The sequence below is a fragment of the Pristiophorus japonicus genome, chromosome 11 (genome assembly GCF_044704955.1).
Source record: "Pristiophorus japonicus isolate sPriJap1 chromosome 11, sPriJap1.hap1, whole genome shotgun sequence".
Taxonomy (NCBI): Eukaryota; Metazoa; Chordata; class Chondrichthyes; family Pristiophoridae; genus Pristiophorus; species Pristiophorus japonicus.
Genome location: NC_091987.1, coordinates 83,744,881 through 83,757,585, shown reverse-complemented (window position 1 = coordinate 83,757,585; position 12,705 = coordinate 83,744,881). Strand labels below are relative to the sequence as shown.

The 12,705-nt window shown below is 44.7% G+C and overlaps 1 pseudogene; it reads right to left on the bottom strand.

Moving 5' to 3' along the window:
* LOC139275547 (NXPE family member 3-like) overlaps positions 1–12,705 on the bottom strand; it is a 52,832-nt pseudogene that overhangs the window by 18,053 nt on the left and 22,074 nt on the right.

Sequence of the window (12,705 nt, the reverse complement as noted above, 5' to 3'; positions counted from 1 at the left end):
AGAAAATAGGTGCAGGAGTAGGCCATTCGGCCCTTCGAGCCTGCACCACCATTCAATAAGATCGTGGCTGATCATTCACCTCAGTACCCCTTTCCTGCTTTCTCTCCATACCCCTTGATCCCTTTAACCGTTAGGGCCATATCTAACTCCCTCTTGAATATATCCAATGAACTGGCATCAACAACTCTTTGCGGTAGGAATTCCACAGGTTAACAACTCTCTGAGTGAAGCTGTTTCTCCTTATCTCAGTCCTAAATGGCCTACCCCTTATCCTTAGACTGTGTCCCTTGGTTCTGGACTCCCCCAATATCGGAAGCATTCTTCTTGCATCTAACCTGTCCAGTCCCATCAGAATTTTATATGTTTCTATGAGATCCCCTCTCATCCTTCTAAACTCCAGTGAATACAGGCCCAGTCGATCCAGTCTCTCCTCATATGTCAGTCCTGCCATCCCGGGAATCAGTCTGGTGAACCTTCGCTGCACTCCCTCAATGGCAAGAACGTCCTTCCTCAGATTAAGAGACCAAAACTGAACACAATATTCCAGATGAGGCCTCACTAAGACCCTGTACAACTGCAGTAAGACCTCCCTGCTCCTATACTCAAATCTGTTAGCTATGAAGGCCAACATACCATTTGCCTTCTTCACCGCCTGCTGTACCTGCATGCCAACTTTCAATGACTGAAGTAACATGACACCCAGGTCTCGTTGCACCTCCCCTTTTCCTAATCTGCCACCATTCAGATAATATTCTGCCTTCGTGTTTTTGCCTCCGAAGTGAATAACCTCACATTTAGCCACATTATACTGCATCTGCCATGCATTTGCCCATTCACCTAACCTGTACAGATGTGCCTGGCCTAGTATAAAAGGCAGGCCACCAGGTGTAATCCTAACTCTGGAGTTAACCAATAAAGGACTAAGATCACTACAGTTCAAGTACAACACACTGCCTCGTGGAGTCATTGTTAGAGCATAACAGATCTGGGCGGCTGCATTGACTTGGTTGGCAATTGCCCTCCATGCAACTGGCACCTGTGCTTTAACTGGAGTTCCAAATAGGGCCACCTTCCTGCAGTATCATCATAGGCAGTCCCTCGGAATCGAGGAAGACTTGCTTCTACTCTGAGCATGAGTTCTTAGGTGGCTGTACAGTCCAATACGAGAACCACAGTCTCTGTCACAGGTGGGACAGATAGTCGTTGAGGGAATGGGTGGGCAGGGAGCCTGGTTTGCTGCTCACTCCTTCCGCTGCCTGCGCTTGATTTCTGCATGCTCTCGGGGACGAGACTCGAGGAGCTCAGCATCCTCCCGAATGCACTTCCTCCACTTAGGGCGGTCTATGGCCAGGGACTCCCAGGTGTCAGTGGGGATGTTGCACTTTATCAGGGAGGCTTTGAGGGTGTCCTTGTAATGTTTCCTCTGCCCGTCTTTGGCTCGTTTGCCATGGACGAGTTCTGAGTTGAGCGCTTGCTTTGGGAGTCTCGTGGTCTGGCGTGTGAACTATGTGGCCTGCCCAGCGGAGCTGATCAAGTGTGGCCAGCGCTTCAACGCTGGGGCTGTTGGCCTGGACGAGGACGCTAATGTTTGTGCGTCTGTCCTCCCAGGGGATTTGCAGGATCTTGTGGTATTTCTCCAGCGACTTGAGGTGTCTACTGTACATGGTCCTCGTCTCTGAGGCATAGAGGAGGGCGGGTATTACTATGGCCCTGTAGACCATGAGCTTGGTGACAGTTTTGAGGGACTGGTCTTCAAACGCTCTTTTCCTCAGGTGGCTGAAGGCTGCACTGGCGCACTGGAGGCGGTGTTGGATCTCGTCGTCAATGCCTGCTCTTGTTGATAGGAGGCTCTTGAAATAGGGGAACTGGTCCACGTTGTCCAGGGCCACACCATGGACCTTGAGGTCTGGGGGGCAGTGCTGTGCGGCGAGGACAAGCTGGTGGAGGACCTTTGTTTTACTAATGTTTAGCGTAAGGCCCATGCTTTCATACGCCTCGGTAAGTATGTCGACTATATCCTGGAGTTCAGCCTCTGTGTGTGCACAGGCGCAGACATCGTCCGCGTACAGTAGCTTGATGACAGAGGTTGGAGTGGTCTTCGACCTGGCCTGGAAATGGCGAAGGTTGAACAGCTTCCCACTAGTTCTGTAGTTTAGTTCCACTCCAGCGGGGAGCTTATTGTGGAAGAAAACGATAAGTCCTATTATAAAGGAAAGGGTGAAGTTCACTTTTTGCTGAGTTTGTAGAATTAGTGGAGCTAGAAAAAACACCCAAACTTCTCAGCCTTGAAACAAAGAATGTTGTAAATACATGACTATCTGGTGTTTATATGAGTTTCCAGATACCCTGCTTATCAGGATACGGACAGGGAGAAACTATGCAAGAACAGATAAAGTGTGTCTCCTGGAATGACCTTTGTATTTACAGGATGTATGATTAATGTTCATGTGTGGTGTGTTTTAGATAAAGTTCCTGCTTTGATTGCATTTACAGAATGTATGATTAATGTTCATGTGTGGTGTGTTTTAGATAAAATTCCTGTTTTGACTGTATAAATATAGAGCGGGTTTGCTTGTAAAACTCAGAGTTTTTGCCTCGGTGCGGACTGAGCAAGCTCTCCGAGATATCTCGTTTGTAAAATAAAATTCTCTCGAAGCACAACTCTGAAAGCCTCCACCTGAGTTAATTTAAGCTAAAATTTCCTCGACAGATTCTGGCGTAGTCAGCAAGGTCTCTAAAAAACGAGATCCAAAAGAACTAAATTTAACTTTTAAAGAGAAAAGAGGAATTTTAAGGACCTTCCTAGCTGAAAGGGGGAAGGTGCCTAGGCCGTCCTAGCTAAAAGGGGGACGGGCCGCCGAGATCCCCGAGAGGGTGAGGTATAAGGTAGCTACCGCAAAGAAGCTAAAATAACAAAAAGGCAAAAGGAGACCCCGAGCTGAGCGGAAAAGAGAACACCGGTGAGCGCTTTGTAAATTACTGTATATTTTGTAGGATTGTCCTAATTCTCATTTCAGAAAAGATTGCGAGACGTTGCACCCGGAAGAATGGGAAACGGCTCTAGTCGAGCAGGGCGCTCGCGCCCAGCTCCTAGAAAAGGAAAGAAAGATGACCTCTCAACTGAAAGAATGAAAGTACATCCTAAGACCGAGAAAAGAATCCATAAGGTAGTAAAGCAACGAGAGAAGGTAGGAGATCCCATTGTGCCGCCCGGCTCGCCGGCGGACACTGTAATTAAAGAAACAGGAGACGACAGATACGCGGTAACGTTTAGCAGCAATTTGTACGGTTGGTCTGATGGGGATTGGCCATATGGAGGAAGTTTTAAGTTATCTTTGATTGAGGAATGGAGAAAAACAACCAAGGAAGGAGGGGGAGACCCCACTTGGGATAGGGACTATATGGAAAACTGTTTTTAAAAAATGGACAGAGGTTGCTAAGAGGCACCAACCCCCTAAGATTAAATCAGAAGAAAAGGAAAAAAGGGAAAATGAAAAACCTCCCTCTTATAGTCCTCCGGGCCTTCCTATCCCCTCAGCACCAGCAGTAGGACTCTATCCCCGCATAGAACCCCCAAAACAAGATAGTTGGCAGGAAATTATAGAAATAATCGCTGCCCATAGAAATCAAGTTCCGAGGGAACTAGCAGCCCCTCCGGATCAGCCATCTAACGGAGGAGCCGGTGGAGGAGATCCGGGAGCATCAGGATCAGGGGAAGCCGAAGCAGTAGAGGGAGGGGTAGCAAACCAGGACACAGGGAGGAGAGGTCCTCACCAAACAAGGCAACAAATGGCAAAAGAAGCAGCCGACTCTACCGTCCACCAATATCCAAGGGTAATGATAGGAACTACGGCAGTTCTGAAACCCTGGTCCCCTGGAGAAGCCAGAGATATGATCTCAGCCGCCCCAAATCCGGTAAAGAAACCGATAGCATTTCACAACTGGCTTGAGCAAACGTGTACAATTTACAATCCGCTCCCAGGAGATGTTAAATTATTATTGCAAGTGGCCTATGGATCTTCCTGGCAGGGAGTAAAAGATATGTTCCACATCCCACTCGGGGAAAATGGAGACTGGAGAGTTGATGATGACTTGCTGAATGACGGCAATGAGTCATTAACCCATTGGCTGAAAAACCGAGGAAAGAACGCAATTCTGCAAGGGGCTAAAAAGCATGGGGATATAGGGGAAGTCACCCACTGCTTGCAGAAAGCTGAAGAATCAATGATAGATTTTGCAGGCAGATGGAAAAATAGTTGGGACGAACATGGAGGAATACCGATGGATCAAAATGAACCTTTGGCAGTACAAACCTTGTTAAATTGTATGTTGCCACAACAAGCAAGAACATACAAAATAAAGGTTTTGGACTGGCAAGGAAAAAGTTGGAAAGAGACAATTACAGTACTGGCCAATATGGATAGGGAGGGACTATTCACCTATAAAGACAACAAGGCTAAAATAACAGGTCAATACTATCAGCAAAAGGGAAGAGGACAAGCACAGAATAATAGAGGAGGGTTTGGGGGACGAGGACGAGGAAGAGGAAGGGGACAGTGGCCCCAACGAGACCGCTCCCAAGATGAGTGTAGAAATTGCGGAAGGAAAGGGCATTGGGCTCGAGATTGCAGATGCCCCCCGAAACAGGGTGGAGGGTTACAAGGGGATTTCCCCGAACCTCCACCTTCACTGGCCCCTCAGTTTTCGTTCTCTAACCCCAACCTGCACCAATCAGCATAGGGATGCCCCGGAGGCTTAGTGGTACAGGCGGCAGTCCTCCGCTTATCAGCAGACACAGAAGAAAACCCTTTAGCAATAGTGAAAGTGGGAAACACGTATGTGAAGTTCCTGGTGGATACCGGTGCTACTATGTCTTCTGTACCATCCTCTGTGGGATTACCTGTAAGCAACACCACCGTCTTGAGTTTGGGTGTGGCCGGTATCCCCATGAAAGAATTTTTATCTGAACCTACCAAATTGATAATTGAAGGACAACAAGTTAATAATGAGACTTTGATAGTCTCTAAAACAACACCTCTCCCTTTATTAGGAAGACAGACTTTGTGCAAACTAGGAACCACAATTTATTGCACAAAGGAAGGAATGTTCATGGAGCTCCCTCCAAATAAAATCCATCAGTTCTTTAATGGGATTGAAGAAGAGAAAAGGGAAGATAACAAAGAAAAGGCTACCCTCTATTGTTGGCAATTGAATGGCAACTTCTATTCCCCCTTGATACATGAAGTTATACAAAATTTAAAAGCAAAAATTGACTCTAATACTGAAGAATTGATGTATATAATTTTGACAAGCTTTGAGGCAGTTCAGCTTCACTGTACAGCCTGGTACACTCGACAAAAAGCTGAAACTTACCAGTGTTTGGTACAATCCTTTTTAAATAAAGTAGAAACAGTAGAAGCTACGCCCCGCATTTATTTTGGACCAGAAGGATTGGGGGTAGCCATGGATTTGACACCCTTACAGCAGCAGCGGTATAGAGAAGCGAACTTGACACCCCATCTGACATTGGCTACAAAATTGTCAGCGAAACCTAAAGATATGGGTCCGATGATTGTAGAAATAGAAAAGGAAAAACAGCAGCAAGGCTATCAACCTTGGGCAGTAATAGAATTGCAGAATGTTCAGATAGAATTTGTCACCCGCACCAGGGGGATTCTCCAGTGGAAAGGTAAAAGTCATGCCTCCACTTTTGAAAAACAGCAACCCCCTGGACAACCAAGCCCTAAGCTGCCAATGGCATTGAATCAAGTATCTTCGGAACTTTGGGCAAAACATAAGAATCATGTTGGGCAAGTACATTCTGCAGTACCCCATTGGGTACAATTGATAAAGAACGCCGTGTTACCAAGCATTAGGCAGTACAGACTGCCTCCAGAGGCAGAAGATGGGATAGAGCCAGTCATTTCTGCATTGTTGGAACAGGGAGTTCTAGAAAAGACACAGAGTCCGTGTAACACTCCGATACTGCCCATACCAAAGGTTAATAGGCCGAATGAGTGGAGATTTGTGCAAGATCTGAGAGCTATTAATAAGATAGTAGTCCCTATCACTCCTGTGGTACCGGACACCAACATTATACTATCTGCTATCCCACCAACAGCAACTGTCTTTACTGTGGTAGATCTGTGTTCAGCCTTTTTCTCCATCCCATTAAATCAAGAGAGTCAGTATCTGTTTGCTTTCACCTACAAGAAACAGCAGTACACATGGACCAGGTTGCCCCAAGGATACACCGAAAGCCCCGCAGTATATGCAGCAGCAGTAAAAAGAGACCTCGAAGACTGTTCATTATCGGACCAGTCTGTGCTGTTGCAGTATAGAAACATAGAAACATAGAAAATAGGTGCAGGAGTAGGCCATTCGGCCCTTCTAGCCTGCACCGCCATTCAATGAGTTCATGGCTGAACATGCAACTTCAGTACCCCATTCCTGCTTTCTCACCATACCCCTTGATTCCCCTAGTAGTAAGGACTTCATCTAACTCCTTTTTGAATATATTTAGTGAATTGGCCTCAACAACTTTCTGTGGTAGAGAATTCCACAGGTTCACCACTCTCTGGGTGAAGAAATTCCTCCTCATCTCGGTCCTAAATGGCTTCCCCCTTATCCTTAGACTGTGTCCCCTGGTTCTGGACTTCCCCAACATTGGGAACATTCTTCCTGCATCTAACCTGTCTAACCCCATCAGAATTTTAAACGTTTCTATGAGGTCCCCTCTCATTCTTCTGAACTCCAGTGAATACAAGCCCAGTTGATCCAGTCTTTCTTGATAGGTCAGTCCCGCCATCCCGGGAATCAGTCTGGTGAACCTTCGCTGCACTCCCTCAATAGCAAGAATATGCGGATGATTTGCTTGTGGCTTCTAGCCACGGATACAGGTGCATGCAAGATTCCTTGAAACTGTTACAGCACCTATGTGAAAGAGGGCACCGAGTGTCGTTACAAAAGTTACAATTTTGTCAGACTCAAGTCCAGTACCTGGGTTTTCACATAGCTCAAGGGCAGAGTCAGCTAGGACCAGAAAGAATTCAGACAATTCAAAGTGACACCATACCAAAGACAAAGAAGGATATCTTGTCATTTTTGGGGATGGTTGGGTACTGTAGACAATGGATCCCCGATTATCGAGAATGGGATGCAGTCCTAAGATCAGCTGCCCTAAATGATGCCCCACCCAAGGTGGAGTGGACCCCAGAGAGAGAGGAGGCATTTAAACAGTTAAAGAAAGCCATCACTAATGCTCCGGCGTTGGGACTTCCGAATTATGGAAAACCTTTTCAGATGTATGTGAATGAGAAAGAAGGATTTGCAACAGCAGTGCTAACCCAAGAACATGGTGGGGGAAATAGACCAGTGGCTTATTATTCGGTTTTGCTGCCTCCAGTAGTAAGGGGAATGCCAGCATGTCTACGTGCTGTAGCTGCTACTGCGGTCATGGTGGAGAAGTCGGTACCTATTGTTTTGGACTATCCATGTACTGTCATTACAGCCCATGCTGTGTTATTACTTTTGAATTCAGCTGCCACACAACACTTTACAGCATCTAGAAGAACAGGTTATGAAGTATTACTGCTGTCACACCCTAATTACACCTTTCGACACGCACCGGTAGTAAACCCAGCCACCTTTCTTCCTACAAAAGAAGTAGCGGATCCAGACCAGCATGATTGTCTGTTAACGGTGGAAATAGCCACCTTACCAAGACCAGATTTGCTCACAGAGCCAATGGACAATCCTGATCTTATTCTCTATACGGATGGATCATCGTACAGGCCGTCGGATGATTTGCTTTTGGCAGGCTATGCTATTATAAACCCCCACGAAACTGTTGAAGCATTCGCCCTGCCTCCCGGAACCTCGGCTCAGGCTACTGAATTGTTTGCCCTCACTAGAGCTTGTATAATAGCTAAAGATCAAACTGCTAATATCTATACTGATTCTAGATATGCATTCGGTGTGGTCCATGATTTTGGACAACTGTGGAAAAACAGAGGCTTTATCACCTCTGGTGGAAAGCATATTAAGCACTCTCAACTGGTGCTTAATCTATTAGACGCCATTCAGTTGCCAAGTAAGGTAGCCGTTATCAAGTGTGCAGCTCACACAACCGGTGAGGATGAGGTATCAGTAGGAAATAGGAGGGCTGACAAAGCAGCCAAACAGGCTGCTTCGGCACAGGCAGACTGCCTTCAAGCAGTCGCAGTCTCCCCTCCACAGATACTAGACATCCAACAACTTAAAACAGCCCAACAACAAGTTACTATACAAGAAAAAAGAACTTGGGAAAACCAAGGTTGTTTTCTCAAAAACGACATCTGGTGTCACCCTGATGGGCGAACTATTTGCCCTAGATCTCTATTTTTGCCCCTGTCTCGCCTAGCACATGGTCAGGCTCACATGGGCAAAGGAGGGATGATACATGCTATTAATGCACAGTGGTATGCACCAGGAATAACAGCATTAATTGAAAAAGTTGCTAGAACATGCCAAATTTGTCAACAAAATAACAGAGGTAAAATACCTGCTGAATATGATCATCTACCCCAGCCAAGTATGCCCTTTTGAAAATTTGCAAATTGATTTTGTCCACTTGCCTCCAGTATCAGGTCTTAAGTACCTATTAGTCATAGTAGATATGTTCACAAGGTGGGTAGAAGCGTACGCCACTAGGAGAGACGATGCCCGAACAGTAGTAAAAATTCTATTTAAAGAAATAGTACCAAGATATGGGATACCTATGGGAATCAACAGTGACAGGGGAACACACTTCACAGGAAAAATAGTGCAAAATCTTGCAGAAGCATTAGGTTTCCAGTGGAAGTTACATATACCATATCAACCACAGTCCTCAGGAATGGTAGAAAGAGTAAATGGGATAATAAAATCTACCCTTACCAAGGTATGTCAGGAGACTGGACTAAAGTGGCCAGATGCCTTACCATTGGTATTGTATACAATTAGAAACCAAAAAAAAACTAAACACTGGTTTGACACCACATGAAGCCTTGTTGGGACGACCAATGCCTACTGGCATAAAACCACCACTGGTGGCTGAAAAAATAGCATTAATTTGGAATGATGAAAAATCACTAAAGTATGCTCAAGCCATGTGTGAAATAGCGAGGAGTCTGCACGAACAAATAAAGCAGACACAGGTGCCCCCGTCGGAAGGAAATATGCACCCTTTCAGGCCTGGAGACCAAGTGTTGGTAAAAACATTAAATAAAGAATCCTTTTCTCCTAGGTGGAAAGGACCGTATCAGATAATTCTCACAACATGAACCGCTTTGAAGTTGGAAAAGCACCCGAACTGGGTGCATGCAACCCGCTGCAAATATTATTTCCCCGACGAATTACAGCCGAAAGAAAAGGCATTGAACCAGGACGAGCTATGGTTGCCCGACTAAGAAAACAGCCATCTTCTCGCTAAAGAACTGTACCTGCTCTTATTTTGTGTTCACTCATTGTGTATTTTGGACTTAAAAGTATCTATAGTTACCCAAAAGTCCAGGGACGAATGTCAGAACTCATTTGTATGCCAGTTTGGGCCTTTATTATTTGGGTTACTGTTACTATCGTGCTTGCGTGTTGTTATTGTAACGAATTAGTTCAAGAGTGTTATAGAAGTAAACAGAAAAGGGAAGCTGAGGCGGGACTCTTGGAAAAACTATAAGCGGACATTGGGCATTCTGATCATTTTAGCAGAAAAGAAAGTCAGACAGGAAGAAGAATTACTTGAAGAAACAGGTACACCCATTGTATGTTTAAAGAAATGATCAGACAGTTGTTGAGAGCCGAGCTAGAAAGGAAAATATTATCCTTCCATGCTGACACATGGGAAAGGTTGCTGAAAATCAATCAGAAGGATAAGCTTCTTAATTTAACCATTAAACACCAAGAAAGATATACCAGTTGTGATTCAAAAGGATGTAACATAACTATGGAAATAGTAAATAAGACGAGAAAAGAAATTTGGTGTCAGTTCCAAGTAATGCCCCAGTTGTTTGGACAGAACTTTTGGTACCCAGAATTTAAAGGAGATTGGGTCGATGAAAAGAATTTGACACATCACCAGAGGGGATGTGCTAGGTGGCCATTCGGAATGGTATGTCCTTATCAGACTGCCACATACGAACCATACTCATTACAGCACTCCATTGGAGTATGTAAATGGAACTAAAGCCAACAAATTGAGGAAGCTCTGTCAAAACGAGGCAGAGACATCCACCAATTTAGAGTCGAAATGAGTTACAAGAAGGGGCAACTAGTAAGAATCGCAGATGAAGTCACCTCTTTGACAGTACACCACTGGTGGGATGTGTTTTTCAGATGGTCCCCAAAAGCTTCAGCAGTACTGAAGCTTGTCATACACCCCATAGTAATCTTAGGTGTGGTTATGCTTATATTGTTAATAATCATTTGTGGAATGTGGATAAAGTTGAAAAAAATTAATTAGTCAAGTAATGGGCCTGGTATCCCAAGTAGAAAGGAAAAGTGTGTTCGTGAAAGGAAGGTTAAGTCGCATAGAAGGAAAGTATAAAACACTGTGTTGATCTAGTAGAAGATCAACAAGGAGGGAATTGTGGAAGAAAACGATCTATGTCCTATTATAAAGGAAAGGGTTAAGTTCACTTTTTGCTGAGTTTGTAGAATTAGTGGAGCTAGAAAAAAACACCCAAACTTCTGAGCCTTGAAACAAAGAATGTTGTAAATACATGACTATCTGGTGTTTATATGAGTTTCCAGATACCCTGCTTATCAGGATACGGACAGGGAGAAACTATGCAAGAACAGATAAAGTGTGCCTCCTGGAATGACCTTTGCATTTACAGGATGTATGATTAATGTTCATGTGTAGTGTTTTAGATAAAGTTCCTGCTTTGATTGCATTTACAGAATGTATGATTAATGTTCATGTGTGTTGTGTTTTAGATAAAGTTCCTGCTTTGATTGCATTTACAGAATGTATGATTAATGTTCATATGTGGTGTGTTTTAGATAAAATTCCTGTTTTGACTGTATAAATATAGAGCGGGTTTGCTTGTAAAACTCAGAGTTTTTGCCTCGGTGCGGACTGAGCAAGCTCTCCGAGATATCTCGTTTGTAAAATAAAATTCTCTCGAAGCACAACTCTGAAAGCCTCCGCCTGAGTTAATTTAAGCAAAAATTTCCTCGACACTTATCATATACCTCCAAATCCAAAGGTGCCTACATATTGCCAGTGTGTGATTGAGAACATTAGTTCATTGTTCTGTCACTGTGACAGCAGGCCAAGCTATCTGGGAAAGCTATTGATATGCCAATAACTTATTCAATTTTGGACATCGCATCAGAACATTATTTCGAGCCTGCTCTCGGAACTTCCAGCACTTTGAGCTATCGACTCAGGTGAACCTGTGACAAGCAGAAGCACAACCCTATTTTTACCTGACATGTGGAAAAAATAAATACTACTTGAACTAAATAAAGGTTGCGCCCAAAATGTGACTGAACTCAATAAGAAACTGCATGAAACATTAATTAAATTTAGAATATAAGATAGTATCTGCAGCACCAAAGAATTACTGCAACATTCTTCTTACTTGTATTCCCTCTAATATACTAAACCTCTATCCTGCAATAATTTATATTTCTCTTACCTGTACGAGGTGAAGGTTCAACAATGACATAACCCGAACCACTGGGTAATATGGGCTCCTTGATATTGACCCCACTGAAAATAAATTATTATTATTGTTGTATGTTAAGCCACAATCTATGAATTGTAATAAGTGAAAGTTTCAAATGACTGGAAGTTTAGAAATACAAGGTGGCATTGTATTATTTGGGCACATGGTCAGCAGAACACAAGCCCCTCCCTGACCTCCTCCCATGACATACCCGAGTGCTGAGGACCATTCCTTTCGTCTGTGATTACGCTCCCACCCACTGCTCAGCTGCCTCTTCCTGCCAGTTTTGGGCAGTACTGGCTATGTATGTGAGCTTCAGCCCCCGTCCACCCAGGTTATAATCGGAGCTTTTTTCCCCACCAAAGGAGGAATTTTAACTTCCTCACTTCCAGCTGTTTCTGGCGCGGAGCGGTGCCGGCGCCAATTTGGGCAGGTTGGCTTACTGGAAAAATGGTTAAGTGTCAGATTGTGACGCCAAGACCTGCTATTTTAGACGTTGCTGCTCGAATGTTCGCCCTCTCCAAAGCAGACACATCTGAAGGTGTGTTCAGCTGCATGACAGACCCACACCAGCGCTACTTAAAGAGACACACACAACTTTCAAGTAAGTTTTGATGGTTCCTGTACAGTTTATTTGAGTAGGGGGTCTTGGTGTAAGACATTTAAAAAGTTGTTAAAGTGCAGAGAGAATGCTGCTGGACATTTGAAAGGCTTTGGCCGAGAAATTCGGGTCATTTGCACCTCCCGTTAGCACACCCAGCGGTTTGCTAACGGGCCGTAAATGATTTTTCACCTAGGTGTGGCACCGCTAACAACTCCCACTAAATTACGCGGAAGTTTAGTGCCGTCAGTAACCCATAGCGGCCCGCTCCACTGCGCTGGTATTGATGACCTCATCACTGTGCGCAGTGCCCCGTTATTGCCCTGGAACAAAAATTGGGGAGCACCCCCTGAAGTTGCGCCGGGCAATGCCAGCAACAGCTTCTGGGGACGTGAACCATGCTGCAGGCCGCTC